General features: G+C 44.6%; 5 non-coding genes across 5 annotated transcripts; 2 read left to right on the forward strand and 3 right to left on the reverse strand.

The window, feature by feature from the left end:
* Positions 1–2009: 2009 nt before the first annotated feature.
* Positions 2010–2082, reverse strand: trnar-ccu (transfer RNA arginine (anticodon CCU)). The gene has a single exon. It is a non-coding gene; the product is annotated as a tRNA-Arg (tRNA).
* A 10064-nt stretch (positions 2083–12146) lies between these two features.
* trnag-gcc (transfer RNA glycine (anticodon GCC)) lies at positions 12147–12217 on the forward strand. The gene has a single exon. It is a non-coding gene; the product is annotated as a tRNA-Gly (tRNA).
* A 5437-nt stretch (positions 12218–17654) lies between these two features.
* Positions 17655–17796, reverse strand: LOC148635216 (U4 spliceosomal RNA). Its single transcript, XR_015933421.1, has one exon. It is a non-coding gene; the product is annotated as a U4 spliceosomal RNA (small nuclear RNA).
* Positions 17797–19088: 1292 nt separating this feature from the next.
* Positions 19089–19207, forward strand: LOC148635217 (5S ribosomal RNA). The gene has a single exon (XR_015933481.1). It is a non-coding gene; the product is annotated as a 5S ribosomal RNA (ribosomal RNA).
* A 636-nt stretch (positions 19208–19843) lies between these two features.
* Positions 19844–20007, reverse strand: LOC148635218 (U1 spliceosomal RNA). Its single transcript, XR_015933477.1, has one exon. It is a non-coding gene; the product is annotated as a U1 spliceosomal RNA (small nuclear RNA).
* Between the last annotated feature and the right edge of the window lie 1687 nt (positions 20008–21694).

A 21694-nucleotide genomic window follows, 5' to 3' on the forward strand; every position in this document is an offset into this window, starting at 1 on the left:
TAGCGCCTTTCACAACAAGGTTGTCCCAAGGCACTTAACAATGCAAGTTGTTAAGAGCCTTGTGTTTAATATGCCGCCTAGGTTACGTGCTGTCTCTTTGAGGCAAATGTTTAAATCCTCTGAGTTAAGTGCTGAAGTTATAGTAGTCCTATCAGTATTGTTGCCTCCGATCAACAGATCCTCATTTTTCTCAGAGTTGAGTAACAAAAAGTTTTCACACATCCAAGTATTTCCTTCCTTAATGCATTTAACTAAACTGATAATAGAAGAGTTGTCGTTTGGTGTAAACAAAATGTTTATTTGAGTGTCATCAGCATATGAATGAAAGTTCATATTATTTTTTCATATTATCCTACCTAGCAGCAGCATGTTGAGAGAGAGAGCAATATTGGTCCCAGCACTGATCTTCTGGTACCCCAAATTGAACTGGTGACATTGATGAAGCAGTACAATTATTAGATATTTGAACATAATGAAAACGATGAGTAAAATGTGAAGTAAACCACTGAAGGACGGTTCCAGATAAGCCAACCTCAAACTCAAGCCTGTGTAACAAAACAGAGAGGTCAACCGTGTCAAAGGCAGCTCTAAGATCTAGAAGCACAAGCACTGTTGCATTCCCCGCATCAGTAGCTAAGAGAATATCATTTACGACTCTTGTTAATGCAGTTTCAGAAACCAGACTGAAATTTCTCAAGTATATTATTTGAATCCAGATACGATTGACGTTGGGCAACAACTATTCTCCCAAGACTTTTAGATTGAAATGGGACCTTTGAGACAGGCCTGTAGTTGTTAAGAACTTGTGGATCCAAATTTGACTTCTTAAGGAGTGGTCTAACAACCGCTACCTTAAATTGATCAGGTACAACGCCTGACGCAAGCGATGCATTCATCATACTAATTATAGGTCCTGCCAGTCCTTCGAGGGAATCTTTGACTAGCTGAGTGGGGATGGGATCTAGCGAACAGGTGGTTGACTTTGTCTTACGTCTGTGTTCATGAGTCCACCATAAGAAGAAATCTGAACAGGAGTGGTGATCATGCGAGGTCACCATGGAGGAAACCACTGCTCTCCCCCCCAAAAAAACCACCACTGCCCCTCTCAAGTTTGCTAAAGACCACATGGATGTTCCACAGCAACTCCTGGAACAATGTTCTGTGGACAGACGTGACAAAAGTTGAACTTGTTGGTAAATGTGCACAGCGTTATGTTTGGAGATAACAAAACACTGCATACCAACTCCAAAACCTCATCCCACCTGGGAAGGATGGCGGAGGCTGTACGGCTTGCAATCATCGAGGGACCGATGAATTCCAAGATGTATCAGGAAAATCTACAGCAGAATGTCAGGGTGTCTGCCTGTGATCTAAAACTCGAAAGACGCTGGGTCATGCAGCATGACAAAAACAAAGGAGTACATCAACAACAGAGTGGCTGAAACAAAAGAAATTCCGTATTTTGGGATGGCCAAGTAAGAGTCCTAACCCCAATCCCATTGAAGTGCTGTGGCGTGATCTGAAGCAGGCCGTTCAGTGCAAGACATCCCAAAAATATACATGAACTGAAACAGTTTTTCATAGAGGAATAGGCCAAAATACCTCCTAACCGCTGCTCAGGTCTGACCAGCCGCTACAGAAAGTGGGGGTTGAGGTTTTTGTCATAAAGGAGGTTCCACTAGCTCCTTAATATAAGGGTTCACGTACTTTTTCCATCAATGACCTTGATTTTTTAAACCATTTGGTCAATAAAGAAACAGCAATGTCAAATGTTGGGCGTGTGTTGTTTGTTAAATCAGACTCTCTTTATTAATTATTATGACTTAGATAAAGATAAGATCACATGTTAGGAGCCATTCATGCAGAAATCCACATCATTCCGAAGGGCTGTTTACAAAAGTTTTTCTCCCAACTGTATGTGAGAGAAAAGCAGAGACGCTCACTGAGTAAGGTGGGGTTGCAGCTTTGCAAATCACAAGGACATTTGTACGCTCAAAATGGGACAGGAGCACCCCAGATGGGACTCAAACCCACAAACCCTGGCTTAGGAAGCCAGTGCCTTATCCATTAGGCCACTGGGGCACACTGGGTTGGGTCGATCATGCTGATGAAGAGCCAGTTTTTTTTTCCTTTGCTTTTACAAAGGGATCCCCAAAATTAGGAAAGTTAGGCAGCAGAAGGTTTACTGTGACCTGAGAAGGACCGGCATCCAATCACGGTGGTACACACAGACACGCTCTCACTCATCTGAGCTACACGGCTACCAAGATGATCTCAGGTGCGCCGAGCTGGTACGGAACATATTGAACTGAACAACGGCGAATTGTCTCTCAGACAGGCTTTTCACCTCTGAGCTCCCTGACTGACAGTAATCAGCTAGCTAGTGAAACAGTCAGCTGCTTCTAAGCCTTAAACAGCTGCATCTCGGCGCTTCCACAGACAGATGATTTGAAAGCCAAACATCGCCCATTGGGAACACCTTACTATCACTAGTTTAAGAGACTCTTAAGGTCTTGCAGAGGTGCCTGTCTAATAGCATGCGCTTTGCAAGCTATAGGTGTTTAGGCTGAGGCAGAATGCCTGTTAACAAAATGTTTTTCTAAAGGGGCCTCGCACTCTTTTCCAAGCAATGGTCACCATCCCCACCGAGTGTCACAATGTAGTCATGTCCTAGGACATCACCTGTTAGTCTCCATTTGTCTGCCACCAACACTTTAGGTTACAGGGTCACAACCGCACCCCAGAGACCAGAGGAGCCGTTGGCGTTCTGGCGGCGCAGATTGGGCTGAAGGTGGGGCGCTTGAATCTCGCTGTTGGAGGCCGTCTGAAACTGACCCAAGCCTTTCCCTTGAATTAAATGTAAATAAGAAATGAACCCCAGATGCACATGGAATCAATCACGTGTTTCCTTTGAGCCGTTTCAGAGACTGCTCCAGAGTTTACCTTGCACAGATGCGCAAAGATTAATGATGGGGGTGCACGCTTCCAGGCGTCTTACAACTGTAGGGACTGTTTAGAGACAATTCGTAGATTGTGCTCATTTCCCTCTATTCCCCGTGTTGCAGTGGTAGGATGACGTAAATTCCTGCTTCGACACGTAACGGCATTATAATCAAGTGCAGGAGCTGAGGGCTTTAGTTTTGTTTCGTTTTCCATGGCGTTCGTAAGCGCGCAAATCAAAGGCAATTCCTGCGTCTAACACGAATGTAAATGCTTTTGAAAGTGCAGTGTGGTGCAGCTTGTAAAATCCTTTTCCACATTTGTGGTTTGTTGCTGTTTTTTCTGTCTGCCAAAGTTGCATTTTGACATCCGGACTGGGGGACTTTATCATTTGAACGTGAAGCCAGCCTTAAACCCTCTGAGGCGTGTCTGTCTGCCGGCACGAATCTTGTGAAAGGTTGTTTTTTTTAACGGAGAGCGACTTTAAAAAGGTTTCCGCAGCCACCTCGCACTCCGTGTTAGATTATAGGAGGAATGCGGCGGCAGCAAGCTCGCTTTTGTCATGGCCGAGTGGTTAAGGCGATGGATTCGAAATGCGTTAGGGACTCCCCGCGCAGGTTCAGAACTTGCCGACTCCTGCGTCTGCCGCACGTCGCCTTGTGCCTGCGCGGCAAAGGCAAAGTGCCGCTTCTCCTTTCCCGGTACTATAAAAACGTTAAATCGCTTGGACCCGCTGCCATGGAAAGCAGTTCTTCAGATTACCATACATTCTGCGTTCGCACCTCTGGTGCTCTACTTATGCCTTTGAAAACCTAATGAATAAAGCTGAAAGAACCGACACGATATGTAGGTGCTCGTAAAGCACGCATTAAAGAACTGTTAACAGCAAGGGTTTCAGTGGGTTAACTGAGAAGGCGTGATCGCTAATTGTTGACTTTTTATTTGGTGTTAGAAACACTCTTACTGTGCATGACGTGCAACAAATGTAGCCACAGAAATTGCATCACGCTTTCATGTATGCTATTGCAGACACCAACGTTGCCTAGATAGAAAACCGAAATAGCCGTGGGTTTGCTTGCTGGTCTGAAGGATCTCTCTTCGAATCTCTATCATTTGTCAATGGAAGTAAAAGACGCTGCAATCTCATACGTTCAGAATCAAACCCGCAGCTGTTGTTCGACTTTATTTCTTGACTAATTACAACTGAGTGTCGCATGAGCAGTTACATAAACTTGTCTGGTATATTTGAACACAAATGCCGTTCTTCAATTAAAACTAACAGTACATTGTCAGGGACATTCAGTTCTATACAAACAAGAGACAGACAAGAGAATATTTCTACCTTTCATGTGGACTACGTGTTGACTTACTGATCGGAATAATTGAAAAGTTCGGGTTCATAGCCGATGCAGTGCGTGCTAGTTAGAACAACAGCAACGATTAGCTCTCAGCACCGTACTGAGCCCAGGTGTTTTTCTAAAGCTGTCAAGTGCAGTTCATTTACATGAAGGAAATCTCTTACTGGGTACGATTACAATACAGTAAGTAGCACAGGCTACTTAGGGAGTAGCCTGATGCGTTTAAAAACGACCCGAGCCAGGCGGAAGTCGAACCTACAATCTCCTGATCCGTAGTCAAACGTGTTATCCATTGCACCACTGACCCTGGTGCAACACTGCAGGACTGCAAGCCGGTGAGCTCAGCACTGCAACTAGTAAAATACCCCGGTCCATTCTTTTCCAGAAGTGAGAAACACCTGTTTTCTACATTTTGTCTGTTTTAAAACCATATCTCTTTAAACCAAACCAAGAGTTTGTCTTTTGCTCTGATATTCTGATTCATTTCGATTTCAAAGAAAAAAAAAACTACCTTCCAAAGCATCATAAAATTGTCCCTTCTTCCAGACTCTACTTCTCTCTTGTAGTAGTACAGCAGACCTTTCCAGGTGAGCAGATCACAGAGTCCGAAATGAGCTTCCTCCATCAAGCAAAGTACCTGAACATGACTCTGTCATCATAAAAGCGCCCCTGTAATAAAGAAATTCAATCTGAAATCAAGAGGGCAGTTGCCTACTGAAATACAAGAAGTCATCAATTTTAACCTAGCAACACATTAAAGGCTGCATCTATACAAGTACGATTCTAGAAATGCTCACCAGATTACGTTTTAAGAAGGAACTGCGCCTCAGGTTCTGCCGAGATCTTAACTCGGATGGCAGGATTCAGAGTCCGGAGTGCGGACTGATTGCGCACGGAGGGTCCATATACTGTGGATCCCTCAGTGATCTTCCGCGTGTTCAAACAGCCAGCGTGTGACTCCCCTGTCCCCGTGACCTCATTGCTCTGCTCTCTTCTCTGTGCAGCCGAGCCCGATTCACGGTAAAGTGAAAAAAAATATGCCCTCAACGTGAGATTTACTCTGGAGCGAGGATAGATGTTACCTTTTTATCATTGAACAGGATGTATGTGATGTGGCGACTAGGTTCAATTTTGTATCCTCTTTAAAAGATTAAGGACTGGGGTGAGCGTGATTTACCACCCTTTCAGCTAAGATCCCGACGTGCGCACCGTTTAAGCTGCATAGACTCGGTCGTTTAACTCTTCTCCATTAGCAGGGTTAAGGTTAAAGAAAAAAAACATTGCTGACTTCTTTTTTTTTGCCAGCTGCTAGCGCTGATTAGCAAGGTTTGTATTTCATGTTTTGCAAGTTGCATCCATTTTAAGAAAAACAAGTCGTGTTAAAGACAGGAAATGAATACTTGCATTTAATTAAGTCTAGCCGTAGGCGGTTATCCACTGGGATTCAGACCCAGGGCCTCCTGTTTACTAGACAGGCGCTTTAACCAACTAAGCCACAGCGCCCCGGGAGTGCTGTCCTTTTGCAGCCACTTGGACACACCACTCAGACACATCTGCATTCGGTGTGTGCTCCGCCTGCTCGCTGAGCAAGTTGCCACCTTTACATACAATAGCAACATCGACACCAAGAGAAAGGATGACAAATGGCTTTTATCTGGAACTTTTCATGTCCAAGGAGCTCAATGTGCTTTCTGTGTACAACAGGGCCACTGAACTCCACGCTGGCCACTGAACCACAGCAGTGGCTTGCTGGCTTGACATCTCCCAAGGAAAATATTGAAATCGCATGTGGAACAGGAAAATGACCCTCGAGTACGAGGGAAAAAAAAGAAAAAGATCATCTGGAGCGCGCCAACCCAGTTGGGACAGCCCAGTTTTGTCGACGAGGTGGCCGAGTGGTTAAGGTGATGGATTGCTAATCTATTGTGCTTTGCACGCATGGGTTCAAATCCCATCCTCATCTGTTTCCATTCTGTTTTTGATCCCTATTGCTCAATGCACAGTGAAAGCATTGCATACATGTGTCTGACAATGAGAAATGGGCCCCTGAGACAGTCATTTGCCTGTTTCACAAATGATCGTATTTTACTAGAGATTCTGTTTGGGATTCAGATGTGCATTCGGACAGCAATCCCTTTCAAGAAATGATACGTTCTGGATGAGGTCAAAGGTGCATCATTTGGACACTTTGTGGGCTTGAAATACAAAGAAAATCATGTTCTATGGTACAAGATAAATACAAAACTTAAGCTTTTATTATAATTAGATTTGTTTATAAAGCATAAGCAATCATTCATTACATTAATATATGTAAAAATAACATTTTAGCATCATACGTTTAGTATATTTAGTCCCTAATGCTGAAAGAAATGATCATAGAACATGACTTCTAACCTTACCTGCGGTGTTTTTGATCCCTATTGCTCAATGCACAGTGAAAGCATTGCATACATGTGTCTGACAATGAGAAATGGGCCCCTGAGACAGTCATTTGCCTGTTTCACAAATGATCGTATTTTACTAGAGATTCTGTTTGGGATTCAGATGTGCATTCGGACAGCAATCCCTTTCAAGAAATGATACGTTCTGGATGAGGTCAAAGGTGCTGGAACACTGTATTTAGGATATGTTTGCAGTTATTCTGTGTTTCTAGCTTCAACCCAGTGATATATATATATATATGCTCACTGATTTTTTGGTACATGCCCAGGGCAATAATCATTATGAGGATTTATTTCCATATGTGCTAGAGGTAGTGTTGTGAAATTCTTCAACACACTGGATCGCAGGTTTAAACCTGCACTCTTACTCCTTAAATACCAACAAATGCAGATATGTAGCAATCATATTGTAGCTGACACTCATTTGCCTATTTCACAAATGAGCATATTTTACTAGAGATTCTGTTTGGGATACGGATGTGCATTCTGACAACAATCTCTTTCAAAAAATGATTTTACCTTATCGCAGCTTTGCCCCTCTTGCCTCTTTGGAAAATATCTCCATCTTGTGGTCGTTGTTGGTAATGTCTAGACAATATCTCCATCTTGTGGTCGTTGTTGGTAATGTCTAGACAATATCTCCATCATGTGGTCGTTGTTGGTAAGGTCTTCTTATGCCCTTTTTTTATTTCAATTCTTTATTAGTTGATTCTAGAATCTCTACAATAGAGCTGAAAATATCAGTTTTGTAGCAGACAATATGACATTAGTTATAGTCCAATTAAGACTTTATTACCCTGTTTGTAACATAACAAATTAAAATTGATTAAAACTAAGTTTGGAACACCAGGGAACATAAAAAATGATTTTTAGGAAAACCATGAGGTTCTCTGTGTCCGATGCCTGCAAGGGGAGAAAGCTAGAATTCTTTGCTTTTTCAAAATTTGAAAATAAACATCATATAACAACAGCTTTCATTCCTAGGAGTGAAAAATAACCATTTTTGAAGACATTTTAGTTTCTAAAACACTACAATAAAGTTAAAAACATCAGTTTTATATTACTTTTAGTATTTTTAGTGAAATTAGTCATTTATTGCACTATTTTTAATATAATCTCTAATTAAAAGTGAATAGAATTAAGTTTGGAGCAACAAGGAACACAAAAAAAAAGATTTTAAGGAAAAAAATGATGTCTTCTGTGCCAGGTGCCTGCAAGGGGAGAAAGCTAGAATCCTACCCAGGCTCCTGGAGCTCTGTCCTGGCTAAAGGAGGGTGAATCCATCCCCTTCAAAGCTCCATGAAAAAATGATCATTTAAAATTTGAAAAAAAAAACATCATATAACAACAGTTTTCATTCATAGGAGTGAAAAACAACCATTTTTGAAGACATATTAGTTTCTAAAACACTACAATAAAGTTGAAAACATCCGTTTTATATTACATTAATTTTTGTGAAATTAGTCATTTATTGCACTATTTTTAATAAAATCTCTAATTAAAAGTGATTAAAATTAAGTTTGGAACAACAAGGAACACAAAAAAAAAGATTTTAAGGAAAAAAATATTGTCTTCTGTGCCAGGTGCCTGCAAGGGGAGAAAGCTAGAATCCTACCCAGGCTCCTGGAGCTCTGTCCTGGCTAAAGGAGGGTGAATCCATCCCATTCAAAGCTCCATGAAAAAATGATATTTTTAAATTTGAAAAAAAAAAAAAACATTATAGAACAACATCTCTTGGTCCACAGAGTGCAAAAATCCAACTTTGAAGAAAATCCATTGACTGATCCCCGAATCCTGAAGTTTCTTCGCATGATATTGGGCTTGCAACCACTTTCTGGAAAATGATGAAAAATGCCAAAAATGAAAAAAAAGTTATCAATTCTAGAGCCTAAGAGGAAAATAAGACAAATGTATATCTCCAAATAATTTTATGTGCTTCAGAAGAGCCCAGGAAAGTTTTTTGCATACATGAAACCACGCCCGTTTGCACGTAAGCAGACATGGTTGCACACACGACTGCATGAAAGCACGCGTGCATGCAAAATCATCCTGTTAAGCATTTGAAAAGCCGCACCACGGCGCACTTGAAATAGCTCTTACATTAGTGGTCGACACAGGAATCGCCTTTTTATTTACGCTCTTACCAACGCGATGGAAAGCAAAACAAAGCAAAGCAGAGCAAAACAAAACGAACAAACGCAAAACCCTCACGTCCCGCACTTGCATATAACGCCGTTACGTGCCCAAGCGGTATTGTACGTCATCCTAGCACTGCACCCCGGGGCGTACGGTATATGGGAATGAGCACACGCCACGAATCGTCTGAAATCACTCCCTACAGCTGTAAGGCGCCTTGAAGCGTGCACCCCCAACATTCTTCTTTGCGCATCTGTGAAAGGTAAACTCTTGAGCAAACTCTGAACCAGCTCTAAGGAAACTAATCCGATTAGACGTTACTTTGACTCATCCTTTAACAGTTTTCAGTCTCTGTCTTTAAACACCTTGCTCAGTCACATTCAAGCCACAAGTACTCTTCTCGGATGTTGCACAAACAAATCCTAATGTCTTGAAAGCATTGCAGCATGTTTGTGTCCCACTTCCCGTGGCTGCAGGACGACTGACACGAACGGACAAACACAATCTGTGGCGTTTAGCGTGACATAGTCTTGCAGGCATCGTGCTGTCTTACTGCAATACTATACCACTTGAGGAAACAGTCCATCTGGCCATGAAACTCATTTGAACGTCTAGCTACAGCAACTAACAATAACATGATTTATTCAGGATGTGTGGAATCAGCACGTCCCGGAGACAGCTTCTGAAATCGTGAGCATTCTCTGGTGGTGTCCTGGAGGGCTCCCCCGGGCATGTGTTGGTGGTATAGTGGTGAGCATAGCTACCTTCCAAGCAGTTGACCCGGATTTGATTCCTGGCCAACGCAGTGGCAAGTGTTTTCAAATGCTGTCACAAGCCTTGGATTGTGACTAGCAAAGCGAAGCCTTTTGAAAGAGCTAAAGCACTGCAAAACGGAATTGAAGGAGAATCTTACAGGGGATTCTGAGCGGTGTCTAAATAAATAAATTCACAACGTCCGCGGATGGCATTTTGCAGCTGGAAGTAGATGTCGACGCTTTTTGCACACAGCACCAAAAAAGCGTCTTTTTTGAAGGTACAGGCATTGAGCATTGGTGGTTCATTGTTAGAACTCTCGCCTGCCACGCAGGAGGCTTGGTTTCGATTCCTGGCCAGTGGCTTTTGCAGCGAACGGCTCCATCACTTGCATCCCAACTTTTGCAACTCGCAACTGAAAACCCACTGAAGCTAAGCAGGTGTGAGCCAGGTCAGTACCTGGATGAGGGTGAGCTACAGGGAAAAACAAAGCTTCCAGCTGGAAGTGGTGTTAATGGGGCCAGCGGGGAGGCGCTCACCCTGAGGTCTGTGCGGGTCCCAATCTCCCAATATAGTGACGGAGAAGCTCTGTTGTAAAAGGGCGCTGTCTTTTGGATGAGATGTAAAACCGAGGTCATAGTGCTCTGTGGTCATTAAAAATGACCACCAAAACCTTTGACAAAAGCTCTTGGTAATTGATGGTCTTCAATAATGTTTCTCCTTTAGGTACATTTAAAATCAGCTGAATAATGCTGTGAAACCATGAAACTGCATGAGAAAGCCCGTACACTGAATTACACGGCTTTCTATTCAAAGGAGGACAAAAGAAATTCCCTGAGTTCGATTTTTTGCAGCACAGAGAGGGGCACTGTCATAAGGCCGGTTAGCTCAGTTGGTTAGAGCGTGGTGCAAATAACGCCAAGGTCGCGGGTTCGAGCCCCGTACGGGCCATGTCCTTTTCTCCTCTCTTACCAAAGCTGTTAGGTTCCTTTCCTTGGTGAGATGGGTTGTCCTGCAACGCTGCCACACAGTGCCGACAGACAAGAGTGTTGCGGGAGAAGAGAAAAGTGTTTGAAGATTTAAGAGTGTCTTAGGTGGAGCCAAAATCAAGTGTCACAAATGCAAGTGGGAAGATTTCCAATGTTTAATATGGTCAAAATAAGCGGAAGTTACCAGCTGGTCCGGCACAGTCTGCCATGCTTTTGTCATATACTGTAAAGTGGTGTCGAACTGGAGCCTCACCATTTGCATATGTGAGGCTCCAGTTATACATCGATTGTCACATTAAATGACAAAAATGAAGAGAGGTAAAGCAGCTGGAGAGGTTTTCTTACAACTTTTGAGCTGACACAGTTTTGGAAAATGTTTCCTTCACGCGGCACTGTACAATATAGGCAGCCAAGAGTCTCCAAAACAAAACAGAATTGACAGATAGGAGAAAATTCCCACTCGTCCTGAAGTTCCCAAAATCCAGCACTGAGCGTAAACAAAGTGTCTAAGTAGCGTGTGAATGCTAACCCTAACCCTAGCAGGAGTTTGAGCAATCCAGCACTGAGAGTAAAAAGATGAGTCAAAGTAACGTCTAATCGGATTAGTTTCCTTAGAGCTGGTTCAGAGTTTGCTCAAGAGTTTACCTTTCACAGATGCGCAAAGAAGAATGTTGGGGGTGCAGGCTTCAAGGCGCCTTACAGCTGTAGGGAGTGATTCGAGACGATTCGTGGCGTGTGCTCGTTCCCATATACCTTACGCCACGGGGTGCAGTGCTAGGATGACGTACAATACCGCTTGGGCACGTAACGGCGTTATATGCAAGTGCGGGACGTGAGTGTTTTCGTTTGTTCGTTTTGTTTTGCTCTGCTTTGCTTTGTTTTGCTTTCCATCGCGTTGGTAAGAGCGTAAATAAAAAGGCGATTCCTGTGTCTACCACTAATGTAAGAGCTATTTCAAGTGCGACGTGGTGCAGCTTTTCAAATGCTTGTGGGCATTTCTCTGTTGTTGATTCTTTTTTTGTGTGTAACAAAGTGGCATTTTCATGTCCGGACGGGGAGACTTTATCATTCCGACATGAAGCCACCCTTAAGTCCTCTGAGGCGTGTCTGTCTGCAAGGCTTGTATTTTGGAAATGTTTTTTTGAAACGGAAAACGACTTTGAAATAGGCTTCCGCTGGCGCCTCGCGATCCAGGTAAGATTGTAGCAAGAACGCAGCGGCGGTGGGGCTTGCTGTAGTCGTGGCTGAGTGGTTAAGGCGATGGACTAGAAATCCATTGGGGTCTCCCCGCACAGGTTCCAATCTTGCCGACTACGTTGTCCGCCTTCAGTCGGTGTGTTTCGGCACAAGCAAAGAAGCGCGCCTCTTTGCTGTTCCTGGTGGTTTTAAAACGCCCAATCGCTTGTACCCGCTGCCTTGGAAATAAGTTCTTCAGCGTCCGCAAATGGCATTTTGCAGCTGGAAGCATATGTCGACGCGTTTTGCACAGAGCACCAAAAAAGCGTCTTTTTTGAAGGGACAGGCACTGAGCATTGGTGGTTCAGTGGTAGAATTCTCGCCTGCCACGCGGGAGGCTCGGGTTCGATTCCCGGCCAATGCAGTGGCTTTTGCAGCGAGCAGCTCCATCACTTGCATCCCCTTGCAACTCGCAACTGAAAACCCACTGAAGCTAAGCAGGTGTGAGCCAGGTCAGAATCCGGATGAGGGTGAGCTACAGGGAAAAACAAAGCTTCCAGCTGGAAGCGGTGTTAATGGTGCCGGCGGGGGGGCGCTCACCCTGAGGTCTGTGCGGGTCCCAATGCCCCAGTATAGTGACGGAGATGCTGTGTTGTAAAAGGGCGCTGTCTTTTTGGATAAAACCGAGGTCACAGCGCTCTGTGGTCATTCAAAATGACCACCAAAACCTTTGACAAAAGCTCTTGGTAATTGATGGTCTTCAATAATGCTTCTCCTTTAGGTACATTTTAAATCAGCTGAAAAATGCTGTGAAATGGGGGGGCACTTCAGGCCAGTGTAGGATTTGGGTTACAAGAACCATGAAACTGCACGAGAAAGCCCGTACACTGATTACACGGCTTTCTATTCAAAGGAGGACAAAAGAAATTCCCTGAGTTTGATTTTTTGCAGCACAGAGAGGAGCACTGTCGTGAGGCTGGTTAGCTCAGTTGGTTAGAGCGTGGTGCTAATAACGCCAAGGTCGCGGGTTTGAGCCCTGTATGGGCCAGGTCTAGGTCCAGGTCCCTGTTTGTGAAACAGGCAAATGACTGTCTCAGGGGCCCATTCCTCATTCTCAAGACACATGTATGCAGTATGTACACCGTGCATTGAGCAATAGGGACTGAATACACCACAGGTAAGGTTAGAAGTCATTCTGAGGTGCCACATGTGAGGGATACAGCTAGGCATCCGAAATGTAGGGTTTGAGACCCTTCAGGAGTACTGCATCCTTTGAGACAGACCCGTGCATGTTAAACAAATGATCATTTCTTTCGGCATTAGGGACTAAATATACTAAACATATGATGCTAAAATGTTATTTTCACATATATTAATGTAATAAATGATTGCTTGTGCTTTAGAAACAAATCTAATTAAAATAAAAGCTTAAGTTTTGTATTTATCTTGTACCATAGAACATGATTTTCTTTGTATTTCAAGCCCACAAAGCGTCCAAATGACGCACTACATGATATAAGGAAGATTATCACATGCATATCGGTATTATCTTTCTTATGAAAATGCATTCCTTTCATTACCTTTTACTTTTTAAAATGAACTCAAATTGAGTATAATGTAATAATTTAAGTAGAATAGATTCTAATAATATAATGATCCAGTGTTTTGCACTACTTCACTGCTTCACTGCTCTATGCCATCTGGAAATAAATCCTCAGACTGCTTACTGCCCTGGGCATGTACCAATAAATTAAAGGAGCACATCTGTTTATCACTGCGTTGAAGCAGGAGACACACAGTCTCTGCAAACACATCCTAGATACAGTGTTCCAGCACCTTTGACCTCATCCAGAACATATCATTTCTTGAAAGGGATTGCTGTCCGAATGCACATCTGAATCCCAAGCAGAATCTCTAGTAAAATACGATCATTTGTGAAACAGGCAAATGACTGTCTCAGGGGCCCATTCCTCATTGTCAGACACATGTATGGAATGCTTTCACCGTGCATTGAGCAATAGGGATTAAAAACACCGCAGGTAAGGTTAGATGTCATGTTCTATGATCATTTCTTTCAGCATTAGGGACTAAATATACTAAACGTATGATGCTAAAATGTTATTTTTACATATATTAATGTAATAAATGATTGCTTATGCTTTATAAACAAATCTAATTAAAATAAAAGCTTAAGTTTTGTATTTATCTTGTACCATAGAACATGATTTGCTTTGTATTTCAAGCCCACAAAGTGTCCAAATGTTCTATGATCATTTCTTTCAGCATTAGGGACTAAATATACCAAACGTATGATGCTAAAATCCTGAAAAAAGGATGTGCTCCATCTCGTCAGTAGATTGGATTCCAAAACTGATTTGGGTCAATATACATTACCTTTGAAATTAAAGTACAGTCTACTGTAGGGAACCATCAACTTAGAAAGCATTGGCCTTCCCTGGGGGTCAGGTAGGTGCAAAAGATAAACCTTTATCCTATCTTTATCTTAAGATAAGTGGCCAAGCAGTATTTTTCCAAGTTTCACCAAGCACATCATGTTGCCATAGTAGACAAAGTTCTATAAAATGTTAAATAACTTTTAAAAAAAGCATCTTGGTCTTACAGTACTGTACAAGGTGAATTAAACTGTCCCTGGTAATAAAAAGTAATTAGAAGCATCTCAGAAACTTTATCTCTAGAAACATTAGCTGTTTTATATCATGTAATTTAGTGTGATGTTGTCAGAATTCAAGGACATTATCACACACAGAAATTGGTTCAGTTAAATCTAAAAAACACAGCTAAACATGGGTTTAAATGTAACAGAAGTCTTACCTCTTGTCAAAAGATTTAATTCAAGAAGCGATGTAATAAATGATTGCTTATGCTTTATAAAGAAATCTAATTAAAATAAAAGCTTAAGTTTTGTATTTATCTTGTACCATAGAACATGATTTTCTTTGTATTTCAAGCCCACAAAGTGTCCAAATGATGCACTACATGATATAAGGAAGATTATCACATGCATATCGGTATTATCTTTCTTATGAAAATGCATTCCTTTCATTACCTTTTACTTTTTAAAATGAACTCAAATTGTGTATAATGTAATAATTTAAGTAGAATAGATTCAGGTAGGAAATATAGAGTCATGATGTTTATGGCTGACATCATTTCACATGGGTGAATTTTAAGCTAAGAAATAAAAACATTTACAATGAAGATACCATTGCTTAATTTTAAATGCCTTTAAAAAATAAATACCTCCTGAGAATAATTTGCCACTCCCAGATCCTTGGTAAGGTACTGTTTGAATCCAATCAGGAGAGGAGCATCCAGGGAGTGCTTTCTATAGAGTCCAGCTTGGGCCACTCTCTTCCGGCCTGCTGATACTTTTTAACTACTCAGGGCCTGTAAGGATATAAAACACCGGTTTAAACATTTTATACCTATAAGACAAATTAGAATTTTAGTAAAAAATAGATACATCTGAAAAATAAAAAGTCTTACTGCTGATAGAGTTCTTCAGAGCTCACATCTTCCCCTTCCTTATCCGCTTCTGTTTCAGTTTCTAGAGCAGCCTCTGGCATCTCTTCCTCCTGGACTGCGGCCTCTTGCTCAGGGCCGCTGGAATGCAGGTAGATTCTTTTCAACATGCTTTTACATAATATGTTGTAACAATGATTTCAAAAAGAAACTACAGAAGCCTTACAGATTAAAAATATCTCACCTTGCCAATGTGTCTTCAGGCTTCCCATGTACAAAAAGGCCCAAGGACTCTAGCAGTCTTACAACCACTATCCTGTTTGCCTCACCAGACACGATCTCTATTCTGTGGTAATCCACGATGACCCCGTTCTTCAGGTGATTCATCATGTCCTCCCTCGCCTGTTGAGAGGCCATCCTGATGTTTTCTGCCGTGGCGTGCTTCATACACGCCCTCTTCAAGTGAGCAGGAAGCTGATCAAGAGTATTCAGGCACATCTTGCACACCAGGGGAATCCTCGCGGGTTTCCTTTGAAAATAAATAATACCATCTGTGTATAGAAACAAGCTAAGACTGATTTCTTAAATTATCCTTAATTTTCTCTCTCATAGTTTGAGCATAATGATTTTATTGCATTTATATAAGAATTGCTCATTGCTCCTAAATAAATAATGGTTTCATAAAAAAGTGAACACTTGGTCTCAGTCACAGACTTTCCAATAGAAGCCATTGTGGAGTTCAGCAACTGCAGGTCCTAGAAGTGGGGAAGGAATTTTAAAAGAGAAATTGAATTACAATACAGAAGGAATGGCTGAGGGATCACTGAAATATATATATACAAATTCCAAAGACTGAGTCCATATAGAAACAACTACCTTTCATTTTCAGTATAAGAAAAAAAAACATTATCTTCCAAAGCATCATAAAATTGTCCCTTCTTCCAGACTCTACTTCTCTCTTGTAGTAGTATAGCAGACCTTTCCAGGTGAGCAGATCACAGAGTCCGAAATGAGCTTCCTCCATCAAGCAAAGTACCTGAACATGACTCTGTCTTCATAAAAGCGCCCCTGTAATAAAGAAATTAAATCCGAAATCAAGAGGGCAGTTGCCTACTGAAATACAAGAAGTCATCAATTTTAACCTAGCAACACATTAAAGGCTGCATCTATACAAGTACGATTCTAGAAATGCTCACCAGATTACGTTTTAAGAAGGAACTGCGCCTCAGGTTCAGCCGAGATCTTAACTCGGATGGCAGGATTCAGAGTCCGGAGTGCGGACTGATGGCGCACGGAGAGTCCATATACTGTGGATCCCTCAGTGATCTTCCGCGTATTCAAACCGCCAGCGTGTGACTCCCCTGTCCCCGTGACCTCATTGCTCTGCTCTCTCCTCTGTGCAGCTGAGCCCGACTCACGGTAAAATGGAAAAAAATATTCCCTCGACGTGAGATTTATTCTGGAGCGAGCCAGTGTTGCGCATAGCTGCCTTCAAAGCAGTTAACCCAGGTTCGATTCCCGGCCAACGCAGTTACGAATGTTTTCAAATGCTGTCATGAGCCTTGGATTGTGACTAGCAAAGCGAAGCCTTTTGAAAGAGCTAAAGCACTGCAAAACGGAATTGAAGGAGAATCTTACAGGGGATTCTGAGCAGTGTCTGCATACATGCAGTCAGATAAAGGTGCTGAAAGCTTGAGCTACTCTCAATGTCATGCTGCCCTTCCCCGGAGTAAATCTGTTACATTGAAAGAATGCTTCTGGCAGGTTCAAAAAGAGACCCTTGTTAATTGGAGAAATCAATGATTTCGAATGAATTCTGTATGCGTTAAAAGACAGCTATACACAGAAAACATGCAGGACACTGCTCATGATGTTTCCCGAGCAGAAACACAGTGCGTTTTTCCAAGCCATTTGACAAAGCCCACCCACTGAAAACTGCAGCAGATCGTGTAAAGACGTTCAACTTTGTAACTACTGCACGCACAGGAAGCAGAATAAATTCCTCTTTTCAAACTGTCAAAGGTTTGCTTTGCGAACGCTGCAGGACATCGCACAACCTCTTTTGAACGGGGACAAACGATTTCTTATGGGGCGCAGTAAGTACAGACGTTTAAAATGCTCCACTCATGCCGACGATGCAGCATGAAGAAGCGCAACCTAACGTTTGACAGACAAAAGCCAGGCGCCGCTACGAGCAATATGAAATCATACTGACAAGCACACGGCGTTTCGCGCTGACACAAAAGTAATCTCGACAGACGCTGTTCTCTGCATAAAGCTGAAAGAGCTAAAGAGCGTTTCTGTTGGCACGTAACAAGTTCGTTTCTTTCTACCATGATATCACCGTGACCAAATCTGTCTTTAAACACCTTGCTCAGTCTCTGACGAGACTGTCAAAAATTGCTTTCGCCGATTGTATTGTAAACCGGCGGAAGCGGGGTATTGGGAAAAGTTTTCAACTAGCAATAATCACGCCTCGGCTAACCCTCACAGGCTACGATACTGCCACTGCGCAAAGCTGACGGTTGCCAGGCAACCGCGGGGATCCTATGGAAATCGTTATCGATCGTGTCATGGCATGTCGTTGCTATAACGCTTCGTATTTGTCGTCTTCTTCTTCTTCTAGCTTGAGGTTTTGAAGAATTTCATGACAGACAAGGGCTCCGTTGGGAACAAAGGGCGTTGTGAGAAAACCGTTGCTTATTTTCAGCAGCAGAAATACAACCCTTTAAATACAAGATGACAGAACAATGACGAAGGGCATGCCGGGAGGAACTCATGCACTACAGAGGAAAGGGGGCGGGCACGTACAGTTCACATTCAAGCCACAAGTACTCCTCTTGGATGTTGCACAAACAAATCCTAACGTCTTGAAAGCATTGCAGCATGTTTGTGTCCCACTTCCCGTGGCTGCGGGACGACTGACACGAACGGACAAACACAATCTGTGGCGTTTAGCGTGACATAGTCTTGCAGGCATCGTGCTGTCTCACTGCAATATTATACCGCTGGAGGAAACAGTCCATCTGGCCATGAAACTCATTTGAACGTCTAGCTACAGCAACTAACAATATCATGATTTATTCAGGATGTGTGGAATCAGCACGTCCCGGAGACAGCTTCCGAAATCGTGAGCATTCTCTGGTGGTAGGGGCGTTCAAGATGGCGCTCAGGTGGGAGGTAAAGTTTAGTGGTTGGGGAGTTTTTTTGAGTTTTTCATGACCTGAATGTTAATTTTTGCTTTTTTTGACTACAGAAAAATAAGGACTTAACACTAGTTGTTTAAACTTCAGTTATAATTGAAAGAAAAAAAAACGATTTTTTTTTAGGTTTAAAAAGTCCGATATGAGTAACACTGGGAAAAGAAAAGAGAGTGCTGGGTCTTCGAAGGAGAACTCTAAGATACCTCAATCGTATATGTATAGCACTACAAAAAAATCGATGGCAACTAAAGGGAAAAGTGAAGCAGCTGCAGGGGCAGCAAGAGGGCGGAGGCGCCGCGCGCCCGGCCGAAGTGTTGGACCGGTGCGCTTTACGTGCTGAAATAAACACGCGACAGCCCCGAAATGTTTCCAGAGTGCTGTGCACTGAAGACTTGCCTGGTGCTCCTCCGTGCAGATTCTTTGTCCTCCTCCAGTGCGGGACGAGCCAACACAAGGGAGCGCATTCGCCAACATCCAGGCACGCAATGCGATTTGGAAAGCAGCTCCTTTCCAAAGAGTTGCACACGAACGATCCTTCAGTCCCGCTCGGGGGGCACGGAACCCCCGCCACACACAGCTTCAAGTAGCGAGTCAGGCACCGGGGCTTTCGCTTACAGCCACACCACCCTGAACACGCCCGATCTCGTCTGATCTCGGAAGTTAAGCAGCGTCGGGCCTGGTTAGTACTTGGGTGGGAGACTGCCTGGGAATACCAGGTGCTGTAAGCTTTTGCTCTCCCGGCCAGCAGGGGTCGCCGTTGGTGCCGTAGGCTTTGGGAGGAAAACCTGCAGGATGGAAAGGTGATCTATAGCCTCATCTCTAGAGATGTTTTGTTGCTGTGGCATGTGTGTGACCCATATTCAAAAAAAAAAACCCGTCTGTAAAACGAATATCGAAGCTGCCTCTAAATCTGCAAATGAAGATGAGTCGATAAACCACTCGTTTTTCGTATAACTAGACATATATTCATTTGTTACCGATTTCATTCATTGAGCACGGATACAGTAGAGGTACAGCCATTCACTGTTTGACATGTCTGCACTGGTACAGAACCGAGCAATCAGAAAACGGGTGAAACTGTCTTTAGACTCAGCATACAGTACCGAGGCCCCCCATGACCAAATAAAGGCTAACCTCGATAATCAGCCTAAAGAACGCAGACTACAGCAAAACGACTGACTTTGAAAAGGGAATGAACGTCCGGAAGGAGTAGTGGAACTAGCTTGAGATGCTTCTCCGGACCCCTAACTAAAAGCCAGCGAGAACCAGCAGCGGCGTCCACTCCTGTCGAACCGGGATCCTTCCGCAGCCACGCAGCTCGTGGTGTCCTAACCCTCCCGTATCTGATTTTGGACCAAGCACATCAGGGGAGAGCGCGAACGCAGTCCCCCACTACCAGAAATTATGCAGTCGAGATTCCCACATTTGGGGAATTCGCAGGGGTCAGCACAGCCGGAGTGCAATGGCCGAGCCTCGCCCTGGGTGAACCTCCTTCTTGATCAAGGTATCTCCCCTGCCAGGTAAGTATGAGTTAAACAGGCCCCTGCAAGCGGCCCGCACCCACAGCACAAATCGCGCAGCCTAGGCCACCTCCTCGCCCCGCACGCCACCGCCTCCTGCTGGGCCCACTCTTTCACACACTCACACGCCACACTAACACTCAAAAGTGTGGGCAAAACGAGAAAACGAGCGCGCCGTTTCCTACACATCTGCAGTCGCCGTTGCGCATTCGCAGCATGTCCCGGGATGCAATTCGGCCTCATTTGCATATCTCCAGACCGGCAGATCGCCACGCAAGCTCGCGACGTGCGCCTGCCACACACCGAACAAACCTTTTCAGCAATTTCCAAAAAACGGGCCTGCTCGCCTGCCCACAAGGCTCCGTCTCTTACCTGCTCTCCAGAGCCTGCTGCCTTCTGTGCTTTTCTCTCGGCACCGCTGCAGTGCACACAACTCCTGCAGCGGGAGGGGGGGAGAAAGTTCCCGCGCTCCGCCGCAGGGAAGGCTCGCTCCGCGCGCACACGTCCTTTCGATGCCAGTCCAACAAGTGCTCCGCATTAGCTGCGTCGGGGCTCCGGCGTGTCGCACCTCACCTCACCTCGCACTGCCCCCTCCTTGAATGTCTGCCGCTGGGCATGCCCCGCTCTCCTCCGCCTTATCTTATCGCGTGTGAGCACCGACAATGGCCACAATGCCGGGGAATGGCACCTGTAAAGTGTTAATTGGGGCACAGGAACAGCCCGTCTCGTCTCGGGGGGGCCGGCTTCAGAGACAATACAGCAAACACAGCGGGGCGGGGGAAGAAGACGACACCACACATGCGGGTACATTCAGCTCCGGCGGGAACGAGACATTTGTCGGTCTTTTCAAGTGCCGAGAGCCGAGCAATCCTTCACTTGTATCGTTTCTCCCCGGTGACTAGATCTGGCCCTGCGACTCTCGACTGGGCTCACCCCCGGGGCAGCCCAGCAGGTGTGAGCCTGGCCGGCACCCGGATGGGAGATTCCACCCCGGAAAAGCTCCGGTTGCTGCTGCTCCTGCAAGAGGTGTGACTGGGACCAGTAGGGAGCGCTCACCCTGCGGGCTGTGTGGCTCTCTTACGCCCCAGCCTCCTGATGGCGACACTCTGCTGCACAAACAGGCGCCGTCCTTCGGGGGAGGCGTCAAACCGAGGTCCCGAGCCTCCTTGGCCATTAGGAAACCCCAGGGCGTCTCTCAAAAAGAGACGCCGGGGGTGTCCCTCTGGTGTTAGTGCTCCCCTTTACCCATCAGTCGGGGTCTCCTCCTAATCCCCGTCTCACCTGTAACAATCAATGACGAGGCCCCCCTGTCCGTGAGATTTAGTACTCGCGCAAGAGACCGGGGGCAGAGCGCGAACGCGGTCCCCCGCCCCCCACAAAGTGCGCGCTCCGGGTCCTGCAACACAGCGGAAGGGCAGCGAGAAGGAGCCTCTTGCTCTGATGCCGCAAGGCCACAAGAGGGCGGAGGCGCCGCGCGCCCGGCCGACGTGTTGGACCGGTGCGCTTTACGTGCTGAAATAAACACGCGAAAGCCCCGAAATGTTTCCAGAGTGCTGTGCACTGGAGGTTTTTGTCTGGTGAAGACTTGCCTGGTGCTCCTCCGTGCAGATTGTTTGTCCTCCTCCAGTGCGGGACGAGCCAACACAAGGGAGCGCATTCGCCAACATCCAGGCACGCAATGCGATTTGGAAAGCA

This window comes from Lepisosteus platostomus, unplaced genomic scaffold (genome assembly GCF_059453375.1).
Source record: "Lepisosteus platostomus isolate fLepPlt1 unplaced genomic scaffold, fLepPlt1.hap1 Scaffold_30_H1, whole genome shotgun sequence".
In the NCBI taxonomy this organism is placed as follows: Eukaryota; Metazoa; Chordata; class Actinopteri; order Semionotiformes; family Lepisosteidae; genus Lepisosteus; species Lepisosteus platostomus.